The following is a 13,742-nucleotide window of genomic DNA, read 5'->3' as shown; positions in this document are numbered from 1 at the left end:
TATCAATTTTATATATTTTTTCTTATATATTCTGTTCCACAATAAACCCGAAGATTGTTAAAAGAGCATGTTTTTCTTTTATTTTTTTAATATCGTAATGTATATCTCGCCATCTATAGCTCAGCCTAGGCGCTCATATATCGTATTGAGGCATTAACAACCGAGACACTAGATGGAAACACTGAGTTGTTGGCTCGTTATATAAGCCATCTAATTGCGTGATCGATTGGTTCTAGAGCTACCATAAGAGTGTCCCAACTATTGTATATTTATGTGTCGCTTTACGTGTTCAGTGCAAAGAAGAACGACAAGATGTTTACATACGTGTGGCAATCGATCGTCGTATACAAAAAGAGGGTGACTTCTTCGATGATTTTTATGACCCAATCATTATATTTCGACCCGTATCGAATTCCTTCTTGCTGGAATCGTTGCGCTAAAATTTGCTGCCAGAAATGCAGTACGAGCTTCTCTATGAGCCCATACATTCTTTTTTTTCTTTTAATTATGTTTTATTTTGCGGAATCGATTAGAGCCCTCTGATCTCTACCAAGCGAATATAAAGGGAAAACAAGTGAGTAGCTTATATGATATTTACCATGCTTATATGATTATTAACAAAGAAGGGTAAGGAGATATTTAAATAATTGACCTCGTAGGTAGTTCGCCGGGGTGAAACCTTCAGAGGCGTCTCTCACTTATGGGGTCCGCCAGGGCCCTGGCGGCCGCGTTCGGGTGATGCAGCAGCTTGTCGGCGTACCGGCTGCTAAAGAAGTTCAACTGATCCCCGACGTTTGTTAGGCGGAAATCACTTTCGATGGCGTCGGTAGTCACGTACCATGGCAGGCCGGCAACCTTGCGATCTGCCTTGGCTTGGACCACCCTTATGCGACGCAGCTGGTGTGCTGACGCCGTTCCCCAAACTTGAATAGCATATGTCCAGATAGGTTTTACCATCGTCTTAAGTAGCAGTGCTCTCGTGGAAACATGCAGCTTGGTTTGGGGCTTTAGTAGCCAGTCGAGCATTTGAATCCTTCTCAAGCATTTTGCACTCGTTGCCGCTATGTGGGACCCCCATATGAACCATCGGTCCAAGTGGACGCTCAAGTAGCAGAATGAGCTGGTTTGCTCAATGGTACCTCCATCGCACCGTAACCATTTGTTGCAGCTTGTAAAGATTCGTGCGAAGCCAGGAAGGCGGTGTCATCCGCAGAAGTTTGAACCTGCAGTCTTGCGGGGCTAAGGGCTGCACTGGTTTGTCCTTGTGTGGGGAGGTCCGGCGTGTACAGCGTGTTCAGCATCGGACCGAGGACGCTGCCTAGTAGGACAACTGCTTGAATGCCTTTGATAGCCGACCTTTGGTCTTTAACGGCCACGTCAAAGGTGCGTCCTGCTAGAAGGGAGCTCAGGATGCTAAAATGTGGCGCAGGGAGTAGGGCTTTGATTTTGGAGAGAGGGCCATCGTGCCAGGCCTTGTCGAACGCCTGTTTGAAAGGTCCGACGCAGTATTGCGTCTGTTCATGCCTCCAGTACAGGGTTGACTATCCGGTGAACCTGCTCGGGGCAGCCGTGAGACTTTCTGAAGCCAAACTGATGGTCCGGGACCAGGCGCATGACCTCGTCGAGCTCCAGAAGTCGACTTAGCAGGAATCGCTCAAAGACTTTCGAAAGCGTTGGCAGCAGGCTTATAGGGCGGTAAGATTCCAGCTGTGTTAGCGGCTTACCGGGTTTGGCGATCATGATAATCTTCGCACGTTCCATTGCTTCGGGAAGTGACTAAGCCTGAGCAAGGAGTTGAAAAATATCGCGAGCGCCATGACACCTTTGCGTCATGTGCCTTGGCTGCTTTGTTGTCAATTTCGTCTTCTTCAGCTCGAGCGCTTTCAGCTGTGTCCCGATTGTCGCAGGGAATATGCTTCTACTTGGGAGAGTCATCTGCAGTGGCGCATTAAGTGATACAGCCACTTTACGGCGCTTAGCATCATCTGCGAAATGAAGGGGCGTGAAGGTCGCCTCCAGGTGGTGAGCAAACGCATTGGCCTTCTCCTCGTCTCCCCAAAGGTGCCTGCGACCAATTTGTTATGCCCTGGGAGAGTAAGGCTGCTGAGATGGCCAAGTTGATTATTGGCGGATATACCTCTCGATACCCTTTCTTGCGAAGCGACAAATGAACAGGCGAATTCGTTTCCCTTTGCGGCGAATTCAATATGCGAGCATGTATACGCGCTCCCATGCTCATCTTTACTCTCCCACGCACGAACACCAGCAAGCAGCGCAAAGCAGACGAAAGAACAATCACGCCAGTTTACAGTTATCCTCGCTCTAACGGTCCGTATATCTGCCCTGTGCTTGTAGAACATTCAACTACGCTGCCCATAAAGAATTTTGCAAAGCCAAATTCACTTTCAATCGCACCGCCAGAGAAGGTAGAAGTGTCAATTAGAAACTGCACAATTTAGGATTTGAGACAGTGTTCTAAACTCGTGGCCGTTATGTAAGACCCCGTTCTTCTGTAAAGCGCAAAATTCAAGTTCTCGAATCACGAGACAGCCACTAGGTGATCGCATCCAAATTACAGTAGTATTGAGTGGTGAGCCAAATAAATTGTGAAAGGTGATAATGGGATGTGAATATAAGTGATATTGGAGTCAACCAAAATTTGAATTACAGCGTTGAAATTTAAATCACGCGACCGGCCGGCTTCTGCAAGTGCCTTCGTGCTGCCCCCTTTTTGTGTGCTTGCACATTGCGGATAGGTCCGGTCGGCCGCCTTATCCCACGATAGTTTCTTATCTGGAAGAGCAAGAGATTCAACGAGCTGTTCACGCACAAGGAACAACGGAACTGTCGCCACCAGCTTCACCTCCCGCGCAGCTGCCAGAGTACCGACGCTAGTTAGCGCTTGCGAGCGCCCTTCATAAGCTACTGTTGCACAAAGTGAACCGAGACTGGCCGGCGAGTGTGACTTCGGGTGTAGTAAAAGTGAACGCAGCTGCTTCAAATGGGCTCGGCGCTTTTGAAAGGCGACCCGTCGTGTCCATCAGCCATTCGTACAGTATCGCAGCCATTACCTTTGACATTTAATTTAACATATACATTTTCAATACCAATAATAGTCCGTCTTTTATTTAGCCTTAAAGCACGCACACAATTTTTGTAAAAATGCCCAAATGAGAATAGCCCAATCTGCCATAGCTTCTCGCATAATCATATGAATTTCAGCATATATATCTTTTAATCCGGATCTACATCACTCTGCTTCTGCATCGATGGGCCCAACGAGCACAACGAGGGAATGTATGTGAGTCAATAATTACCTGGCAAGTACACGCATTGTTTGTAATTCGTATGACTATTTGCGACCAAATTTAAATCAGGGTAACATAGCTATTCTTTCTTTTTGCGATTAAGAAAGTCAGATTCCTTCCTCTTTATTTGATATTTTGCTATATTTAATTGATAATGATATGAAGTCACGGTTAGTTACAAGATTTTGCAATGAAATAAATGAATGCTTCGTCAGATGTTAAATTGACATGAACGTTTAATCTCTTTGACGGGTTCGTCACCGGTATGACATAAATGATATTATGCATAACTATTAGAACAAATGTGATCTAGAAATAGGGGCGGCCCAAGACAGATAATAGGTGCCGCCAAGGTAGGGCGGGTAGAGAACAGGGTACTATTAACGCCTTCAGTACTCCAATTCATTAATATCAGTTTGACCTTTAGCCATTTCATAGTAACTACAGAAAGTGCACTTATTCATTACATTTATGGTGTCAGTATAGTGTGACAAGGGAAAGAATCCACGCCCCATCTGACGAGCATAAGCAGCAAAAGCAAGAAGTGCACGACCCCCGAAATCCTCTATACGCCAGTAGATTTCCTTAGCCAGTGGTACGCCTAGCTCAACGACTAGGACAGTACAAGACAAGCGGTAATCCACAGGGACTAGGCAAACACTACGCACACACTATATAATGTAATTTGCGCCCAACATGGTGCCCGAAAAGCTAACAACAAATTTAGGCCCACAAGGTGCAACATGCTCTGGTAAATCCAACTGTGCGACCTTACTCGCATATTTTATTTATTGTAAACAAAGTATGAATATATTTTATATGAATAAACAATTTTCATGACTGTCTCTAGTAAGTAGTTTTTGGGAAACGAGAGCTGATCCAGTTCCGAACTCGTTCACGACTAAGCTATGATTTATCGATTATAGATATTTTATTAAGGCGATGAGACTGCCACACAACCAATTAATTAGCAAATTTTTATCTACACACGAAACCAGTTTTCATACCCTGAACCCATTAAAAATGGGTAATCAGGGTATATTGTATTTGTGCAAATGTATGGAACAGGCAGAAGGAAGCATCTCCGACCCCATAAAGTATATACATTCTTGATCAGCATCAATAGCCGAGTCGATCTAGCCATGTCCGTCTGTCTGTCTGTCCGTCTATCCGTCCGTCTCGTCCGTCCGTATGTCCGTATGTATGAACGAAAGGATATCAGAACCTATAAGAGCTAGAGACTTGAAATTTTAGCTGTGGGGCCTCCTAATGCCCGAGCAGATCGAGTTTGTTCGATAACTTGTCCCGTTTCCAAGTAATCGATAAAAATCGATATCGAAATCTTGTTTTTTGAGCAAATTGGGTAAATAATAAGAGCTAGAGTCACCAAACTTGATATACCCATCATTCCATCATTTCATTTTGTACCCATCACCACCTCCCCATTCCATCATTTCATTTTGTACCCATCACCACCTCCCCGCTACCACCACAAAGCTATAAATCAAGTAAATAAACCAATTTTCATATGCTGCCCACCAATATAAGCCACAATTTAAATGCAATTGTGAGAATACACGAATATTTTAAAGTACAATCAGATCTTTTGATGAAAATTACATCAAGATCGGGTAAGAAACCCACCACGTGTTTGCGGCAGCTAGCGCAATTGCAAGAATTTCTGTATACACACGTTCATGCGCGTCTGCTTTGAATTCTATCAACAGCATTGCAATTGCGATTATATTGTTTTCTGTGCTGTTATTTTGATTGGTTTTTTTCTCATTAAAGCTTAGTTATTGGTGTGGCCCTTGAGTAGAGGCAGCGGCAAGTGGTGCGGTTAGTTGCGAGCTCGAACCCTGCCAAGGGAACAATTTTTATTTGGTGTTTTGGTGAAGAGGGTTCAGGGTATCCCCTAGTCGGGAGCTCCCGACTATAACCTCTTACTTGTTTTTTATTCGATCTAATCGAGCCCAGCCAACCGTCCGTGGAAACGCGATTAGAAATCAATCTACTGGGTTGATCGACCAGAACGGATCTGCCAGTTCGCAAGTAGCATTCAAATTGGAAAATTGCTGTTTTGAATAGCGGACGCAGCGGATTGTCAAATTGTAGTTACAGTGACGAAGACAATACTGCAGCCTTACCGCAACAAGACTCCTTCTGCGGGGCCTGTCACGACCCTTAAGGCCTACCGACTTATGTCTATTTAATAAAAACTTAAATGACCCAAATTAATTAAAATTAATAGTTTATATTCTAATTTTTTTTTTTTTACTGTGGGGAAAAAAGCTAAGTCGTATTTCTGCAAGGGTATTTCAACGTCGGCGTTTCGAAGAATTCTAAGAAAAGACCAATTGAAAATGTTCAATTTTTGCGACTTGCTACTTATGCGCACGCACACTCTTTCGAGTAGGCAGTTGTGCAATATTATTAAAGGTTTTGGCCAGTTCATGTGAAAAATTGCTATTATCCATGCTTGTTGCTGGTAAGGGTACCTGAACGTTGGCATGAGTGCATGATATCTTTTTGGGCCTGCCAAGCACTCACACTTACACACTTTTCTATATGGATTGAAGCATTTATGCGTTTGTGTGCCTGTTGGTTGCTTGCCTGTCCGATGCAAATTTGACAAGATTTGAAGTTTTTGGGATTTCTGAATCTCGAGCTCTACACACATATCTAACGCCCCTGTCTAACGCCCCAAATTGATGGACAGAATAATTCCTGATTATTTGATACGTTCGACCGTTATCTTGCCGTGTTAACTTAATTAGCTTGCAAAATAAAGGATGCCGGGTTAACTACTAACGTCGAAAAAATCAAGTTTTGTCTAAAAGAAGTTAATTATCTTGATCATGTAGTTGGTCAGGGTATTATTCGAATAAGTGCTGATAAAATAGTTGACTAACTAACATAAATTGCTGAGTACTCAGCGCCTCGCTCGCTTAAACAATTGCATCGCTTCCTCGGCATGACTGGGTGGTACCACAAGTTCATTCGAAATTTCGTTATAGTTTCGCCATTGACTGATGCCTTGAAGACTCGAAAAAAGTTTGAATGATCAGAAGCGGCAGAGCAAGCTTTCCAGGCGCTTAAAACTGAAATGTGTAAAGCCCCTGTGTTGCATGCACCGAGTTTTAAGGCTCCCTATTTGATATATTGTGATGCAAGTCACACTGGCGTTAGTGGTGTTCTCGTCCAAATGAACGATGCAGGTGACGAGTTCCCCTTAGCACTTATGTCCCGTAAGTTGAATAAGTGCCAAAGTAATTATTCAGCTATGGAGAAAAAATGGCTACCTGCACATTTAAGTATCCGCTAGCTAGGTTACGTGGAAGGCCATCCATTTACTGTCATTACTGACCACTCATCCTTTTAATGGCTCATGAGGAAAGTGGATCTGAGTAGTCGTAAATCTCGATGGGCTCTCAAGCTCCAAAGATATACATGCTCCTACAACATAGTAAGGGCATTAAAAATACTGTACCAGATGCTTTATCCCGTACTCATACGGACGATTTATCGGCTCTAGATGTGGATAAACTTATTGATATGCACTCTTCATATTATAAATCCCTGGATTATGAGTTTTAGAAGTCTAAAGTTTTGCATCATCAGACTTAAATGCCAGATGTCAACGTTCTCGACAGCTTTATTTATTGAGCCTCCGAGCATACCTCGGGAGACAGAGTTGCCGATGACATGCTTGGGTAATTATAGATACCCAAATAGTTGGTTCCCAATGCCTATAAATTGACCACGATGATCCCTTAGCGTCGCATTGTGGGATAAATAAGAAACTATTTACTGTCCAAAATATGTTTCGAAAGTCAAAGAGTATATCAATAAATGTGAAATTTGCAAAGCGACTAAACATCCGAATTGTGTTCTAAGACCTCCTATGGGAAAAAGTGGAGAGACTCAGCGCTTCTTTCAATAATTATATGTTGATTATCTTGAACCGTATCCCCGTTCTTAGGCTGGTCATATTGGCATATTTATTGTACTCGATCATTTTACAAAATTTCCTTTTACGCAAACTGACCGAGGATGACCTTTTTGAAACAAGAGTTAGTTTACAACAAAGCAACTTCTCTCAGGGTTTTAATGGTAAACTAGTTCCTACTTTTATCAAGGCTAGAATAACTCGTAAGCTTGGTACTAGTTACTATGAGTTGGAAAAACTGTAAGGGCAGTTCGTGGGAAAGTACCATGCGAAAGACATTAAACATTAACCGCATGGTACAAAATAATCGCTCCACTCGCGAATCGCTCTTTGGTGGTTTCTAGAAAAAAAACCCAAAAGTCCGATCTCAGCGGATATATTTGTAGTGGCGTTTGTAGCAAGAAAAATTAATTTAAATTTAAATAAACAGCCAAAAGTAGGCAATGTAAATTTAGTTAAGGTCTTTAGCTGTAAATAGCCTTCCCTACGGCGACCGGAGCTCAGATCTTGCTATTACATTCTGTCCGCCGTGGAAAAGGGTTGACTCAAAGAAAGTTCGAAGTGCGCCAATTTACAATCGCGTTTAACCTCGGAAGAAAAGTAATTTGTGATCTGAAGTGAATTTTAATAAGGGTGATTAAAGAAAAAGAAATAAGTGCGCGTAGAGCTGAGCGAATTTGCCAGCCGCCAGTTGGCCGCAACAATTAATAAGAAAACAAAACTCAGAAAGTGTCAGACCCAATCAGGGGTAAGCTAAATTTTTGCTAGATCGCTTTTTCTTTCGACCAAAGACTAAATATCACTTTTGTCTCCACCTGTCTATTGCAGGTGCGGCGTGTTACTCCAATGAATTAATATAAGAATGGTATTCTCTCGGCTTAGTGCAATTAGCAGCAGCACAAATTTCTTCTTCGACTGCCCAAAAATCGAAAAATGGAAAACCAAAAACATATTAAAAGTATGCAGAACACCTATATTACTCCTCATTAATTCGCCTTGACGCTAGTAGCTAAATCAGCTCAATCCAGTTTTATTACATTCCGTCGAATTTCGTACATTCTCTCTTGCCTGCTCGAAAATGGGAGTTCGAAAGTGGAGTAAGGAAGCGACGATCGCCGTCGTCGAAACTTCAAAAGTCAGTTGGAAATCGCTCGCTGGTGGCCGACGTCGACAAATCAGCTGCACTTATCTTTATCGCTCAATAATTTTCGCAACATAAAAGCGAACCGGAATTTTTTGTTTTTAATTTAATAAGTGTTAGTTTTTTCGGATGAAATGAATAATAGCTTATCTATCCAAAAAAAAAGTGAAAAATGTTATAATCTTTATTGTGATCGCCATTGGCGTAGTAAAGTCGAATTACGGGCATTATTTTAATATTCCGGTACTTATGTGTTTTTTTTGCTCGACAAAAGAACCGTGTGGTAAAATTTTAATACTTTTCTTTTTTCTTTAAATCGTTTGGATTTTTCGCCTAGCCCTACATATTCGTTCCATTAGCCTATATTTTTTAAAATCCTTCTCTCCTTCCATGCTCAAAACTTTTATCGCTATATAGCCGGTGAGACCCAAATTTCTAAGTAGTTCAATCCGCAACGAAAGAAGAGAAAGAGAGAGAATGCAAAGTTTTGTCTATCGAGGTACTATAAGACTCTTCTTAATAATAATAGATTGACAACATGAGTTTTTTTTTAACGACTTTTTGCGTGTATCGCCCTGAGACAATCCAGCCAACAAGAGTCTTTTGCAGAATAGGCGATTCGGACCTTGTTTGATCTGCCCGATAGAGAGAAGTTCAAAGAACGTCTCAGCTCCGAGGAGCATGTCGATTTTCTGTTGCTTGTTAAAATATGAATTAGCCCATTGCAGGCTTTCAGGGATTTTTCCAATCACTGACACTGAACACTGAACCCGAAATGGTCTTCAATATCCACAGATCTATCGAGACCTCCCCGCAATTGACTCGCGACTATATCGCCACTTCTAATTTAGACGCAAACGAGTGCTGAAGCTAGGATTACATTGTCAGATACATTCGCATGCATAGCATGTGAGATCGATGGTTGATCCTGTGCGGAGTCAGTGTGTTATGAGAACGACTGCATACTCTGCACTTGTTTGACTAACATCGGACAACAGTGTGTTTCTTTCAAAGGCAATTGATGCATAAAGGAGCCACCTTATCGAAGTGATGTACTGATAATGTGGCATATGCTGAGCAATTCAGTATCGAATGACCTACAGAAATGCAACATAAACATTTGGGGGTCACCTGATCACCTGACTTAGAGCCATCGGTTTAAACTTTATCTGATTCTTCAGCAAAAAGGTGTTGATACCTACGATTCAAGGCTGTTTCGCAATCACTCCATAATGGAACGATTGCATAATCGAGTTGATCCTCCCATTTTCGTTTAGTCATTGGGCTAACTAAGTTCATAACGGGGTGATTGCGTTTTTCTCGTGACCTATTGAAAGGAGCGAGCTATATATGGAGAAGACAGTATCATGGATCTCAATGATGAAGCAGAAGGCTGCGCTATTTTTGGCAGGCTAAAGAGAGCCGAAATATTCTCGTTGATTGTTAGACATTCATTGTCGTATACTATCTTAAGGCTGCCCAATGCTTTCAAGTAAGTGTCCTCGGTGACTTCGAATGTTCTAACAGTGCCTTGAGCTTCACCGGACAGACAGGAGATCAGATAATTGAATTTCTCTTTACTCGGAATCGCATGATCGTTAATAAAATAAAATTTTCCATTAAACTTGGAAAGTGACAGATGCGGAAGACGTACGTGTGGAGCAGCAACGGGAATACCCGCGTTGCAGCACTTAGCGACATTATAACGGACCTTAATCGAACTTTTGTCGTTATACAGAGTTTCTGCATTGGAAAAATCAAAAGTAGAGTTTAGATCTTGTTATAAAAAAAAAACAAGTAATAGGTTCCAGTCGGGAGCTCCCGACTAGGGGATACCCTGAACCCTCTTCACCAAAACACAAAATGCAGCTCGCGCTACTCGCTCGTTTGCTTAAGTGGTAATAAAGAAAAATTATAATAAAAAAAAAATTGTTCTCTTGGCAGGGCTCGAACTCGCAACTAACCGCACCACTTGCCGCCACCACTACTCAAGAGCCAAACCAATAATTGAGTCTTAATGAGAAAAAACAATTAAAATAGCAGCATAGAAAACAATACAGTCGCAATTACAATTCTGTTGACAGATTTCAAAGCAGACGCGCATGAATTTGTGTGTGTACATGTACACAGAAATTCTTGGAATTTGCGCTAGCTGCTGGTAACACGTGCCCAAATAACTTTTGTGTTTCTTAACCGATCTTAATGAAATTTCCGACACTACATCTTATTGTAGGATAGAATATAGAATATTTGTATATTCTCAATTGTATTATCAATTGCATTAATTGTGGCTTAAATTAGTGGGCAATACAAGTTGGTTTATTAACTTGATTTATAGCTTTGTGGGGGTAAAGGGGAGTGGCGATAGCTATAAAAGAAAGACACTTGATATATACATTCAATTCTAGAAGCTACATGTCAAGTTTGGCGGCTCTAGCTCTTATTATTTACCAAAATTGCGCAAAAAACTTGATTTCGATATTGATTTTTATCGATTACTTGGAAACTGGGAAAGTTATCGAATATCGGTAACAAACTGCGCGGGGACTAGGAGGACCTGCAGCTAAAATTTCAAGTCTCTAGCTCTTATAGGTTCTGAGATTCTTGCGTTCATACATACGGACATACGGACAGACGGACGGACAGACGGACGGACAGAAAGACGAATATGGCTATATCGACTCAGCTGTTGATGCTGATCAAGAATATATATTCTTTATGGGGTCGGAGATGCTTCCTTCTGCCTGATACATACATTTGCACCCATACGCACCCACATTAACACGTCCAACACCTGCACCCAGGAGTGAGGGCTAAAGCAACTGCTGAGTGTCAACTAAAATTACCATGTGCTAATAAGTCTATGAGTTAAGCAAGTCAACTACAGTAGTAGTATCCACGGATTCAATCGTCCACCAAACAAACCCACGCTAGCCACCGAAAATGGTCTCATAACCCACAAAAATAAAAAAAAAAAAAAATGAAAATACTAATAATAATTTACCTAACTTATTAAATAAAATTGGCTACAAATGCCTTAAATGCTATAGTAACTCACAAAAAACAAAAAAAAAAAAAACAATTATAATAGCAAAAATAATTACGTTCCAAAGTGCAAAACAAATAATGTTGTAATTTTTTTTGGTGAACAATGGTCCAGAAATATCTGCTACGACCTAATCGCCCGTGTTTTTAAGTTACACTTTTGTTTAGTCTTATTTTTCTCGTTTAATAACCAGCCAAGTGAAAAGAGAACAAGAGTAAAGGCTTGTTGTATTGAATTAAACCCATAAAAGAAAACAAAAAAAAAGATCCAAAACAAAGCAAACGAAATGAGAATATGTGCATTATCAAAAATTTAACCCTAACTTGATTATGGAATCTCTAATTTAGCCGCAGCAATCCTGGAGAAAGATCTTTCGCCGATGGAGACAAAGAAAATTGTAAGTGATATATCTCATGTTAACACACGTATCTTCTTTTTGGTCACTGGCAAACCACAGCCAAACCACGGCCGGAACCTCGTCGTTCAGTTCAGGCTATAAATGTCGAACCAGAATGCGAAGTAGCAGAAAGCGAAAATTATATTTCAGCGGTCAACTTGACATGTTGGAATTGCAATAAAAGCGGTCATGTGTATCAAAATTGCGAGGCCGATCGACATAAAAGCCATCCTGTTCTCGTTGCAACGAAAACGAGTGGCTTCGAAAGCGACCAATTCCGATTAGAAGGAAATATGCCAGACGCTCTAACTATACCAGACTTCACGTGTACCGGAATTACACTTGCAAGAATGCCTAGCATATCCAATTCATCCAATCGAATGCATGAATAACAAAAGAACTTCACGTTCTGCATTGCGAATAAAACAGTACTACAAGAACCGCCAACTCGAGCAAAAGACTTTAATATCTGCGATCGACGCGTCTCATATTCGACCATATGCAGATGTAATGATCTTAGGCCGATCAATTTCAGGCTCACTAGATACAGGTGCATCTATAAGTTGTATAGGTGGCGATTTCGCCAAAGACGTAATAAGAGATAACGTGCCCCATAAGACTATTAATTCCACTGTGCGTACTGCCGATGGCAAAGCACAAAGTATTGTTGGAAAAATACGGGCTGAAGTGCAGTACAATGGAAAAAAGAAGCACATAATGTTTTATATTGTCCCTTCATTGAACCAGTCTCTGTATTTAGGCATTGATTTTTGGACAGAATTTCAACTCTTGCCCTGACAAATTCTTAGGCAAGATCAGGTGGCCCGGGTTGCAGAAATAGACGCTGACGACTACCGACCGTTGTCGAATGCCCAATGCGTTCAGCTGGATGAAACCATCCAATACAGTGTCACCCGCGATCGAGAAAATTATGTTTGAGGTATTAGATCGCAAGCTGTCGCTAGGAGTTATTGAAGAATCGGAAAACGCCTAGTCATCACCGGTAGTGCTAGTGCGCAAGCCTGCCAAGGTGCGGCTTTGTTTAGATAGCCGAAAAGTTAACGAGCTCACTCGAAAGGACGGATGCCAATAATCGATGGCATCCTTAGCCGCCTACCGAAAGCTGAGTATATTAACAGTATAGATTTGAAAGATGCCTCACGTGATAAGACCGCCTTTATTGTCCCAGGTAGAGCACTTTATCAGTTTACGGTAATGCCGTTTGGTCTTACAAATGCTCCCTCAACAATGTCCAAGTTGATAAATAAGTTGACAGAATAATTCCTGTTGTTTAAAAAAACGAAGTCCTTTATCTACTTAGATGACCTTTTAATAATATCCGAACCCATACGCCACGTATGGGTGCTTAAAGAGATCGCCTCAAGCTTAACCAAAGCTGGTTTGACCATAAACGTTCAGAAAAGCAAGTTTTGTGTTAAAGAAGTTCATTATTTAGGTCATGTGGTCCGCCACGGGACGATCACTATGGATGCGGACAAGATAACCGCTATTTCAACTTATCCCGCTCCTCAGTCCGTTAAGCAGCTTAGTCGATTTTTAGGTATGACTGGATGGTATCAAAAATTCATTCATTACTTTGCCGATATAGCTACTCCTTTAACCGATCTGCTCAAACAAAAGCGTAAGTTTGAGCGGCCGCATGCAGCCGAGCCGGCTTTTCAAGCGCTGAAAGCGAAAATGTGCAAAACTCCTGTCCTTCACACACCTAACTTTAATTTACCATTTTATATAGATTGCGATGCCAGCCACACCGGTGTTGGTGGTGTCCTCATGCAAATTAATGACGAAGGTGATGAGGTTCCCATTTATTATATGTCTCGCAAGCTCAATCCGTGCCAAAGGAATTACTCTGTCACTGAGAAAGAGTGCTTGGCTGCAAT

The sequence above is a fragment of the Drosophila montana genome, unplaced genomic scaffold (assembly GCF_035044405.1).
Source record: "Drosophila montana isolate Dmon_TW-CO22-7 unplaced genomic scaffold, ASM3504440v1 contig_140_1, whole genome shotgun sequence".
NCBI lineage: Eukaryota > Metazoa > Arthropoda > Insecta > Diptera > Drosophilidae > Drosophila > Drosophila montana.
This window is presented reverse-complemented; position numbering follows the sequence as displayed.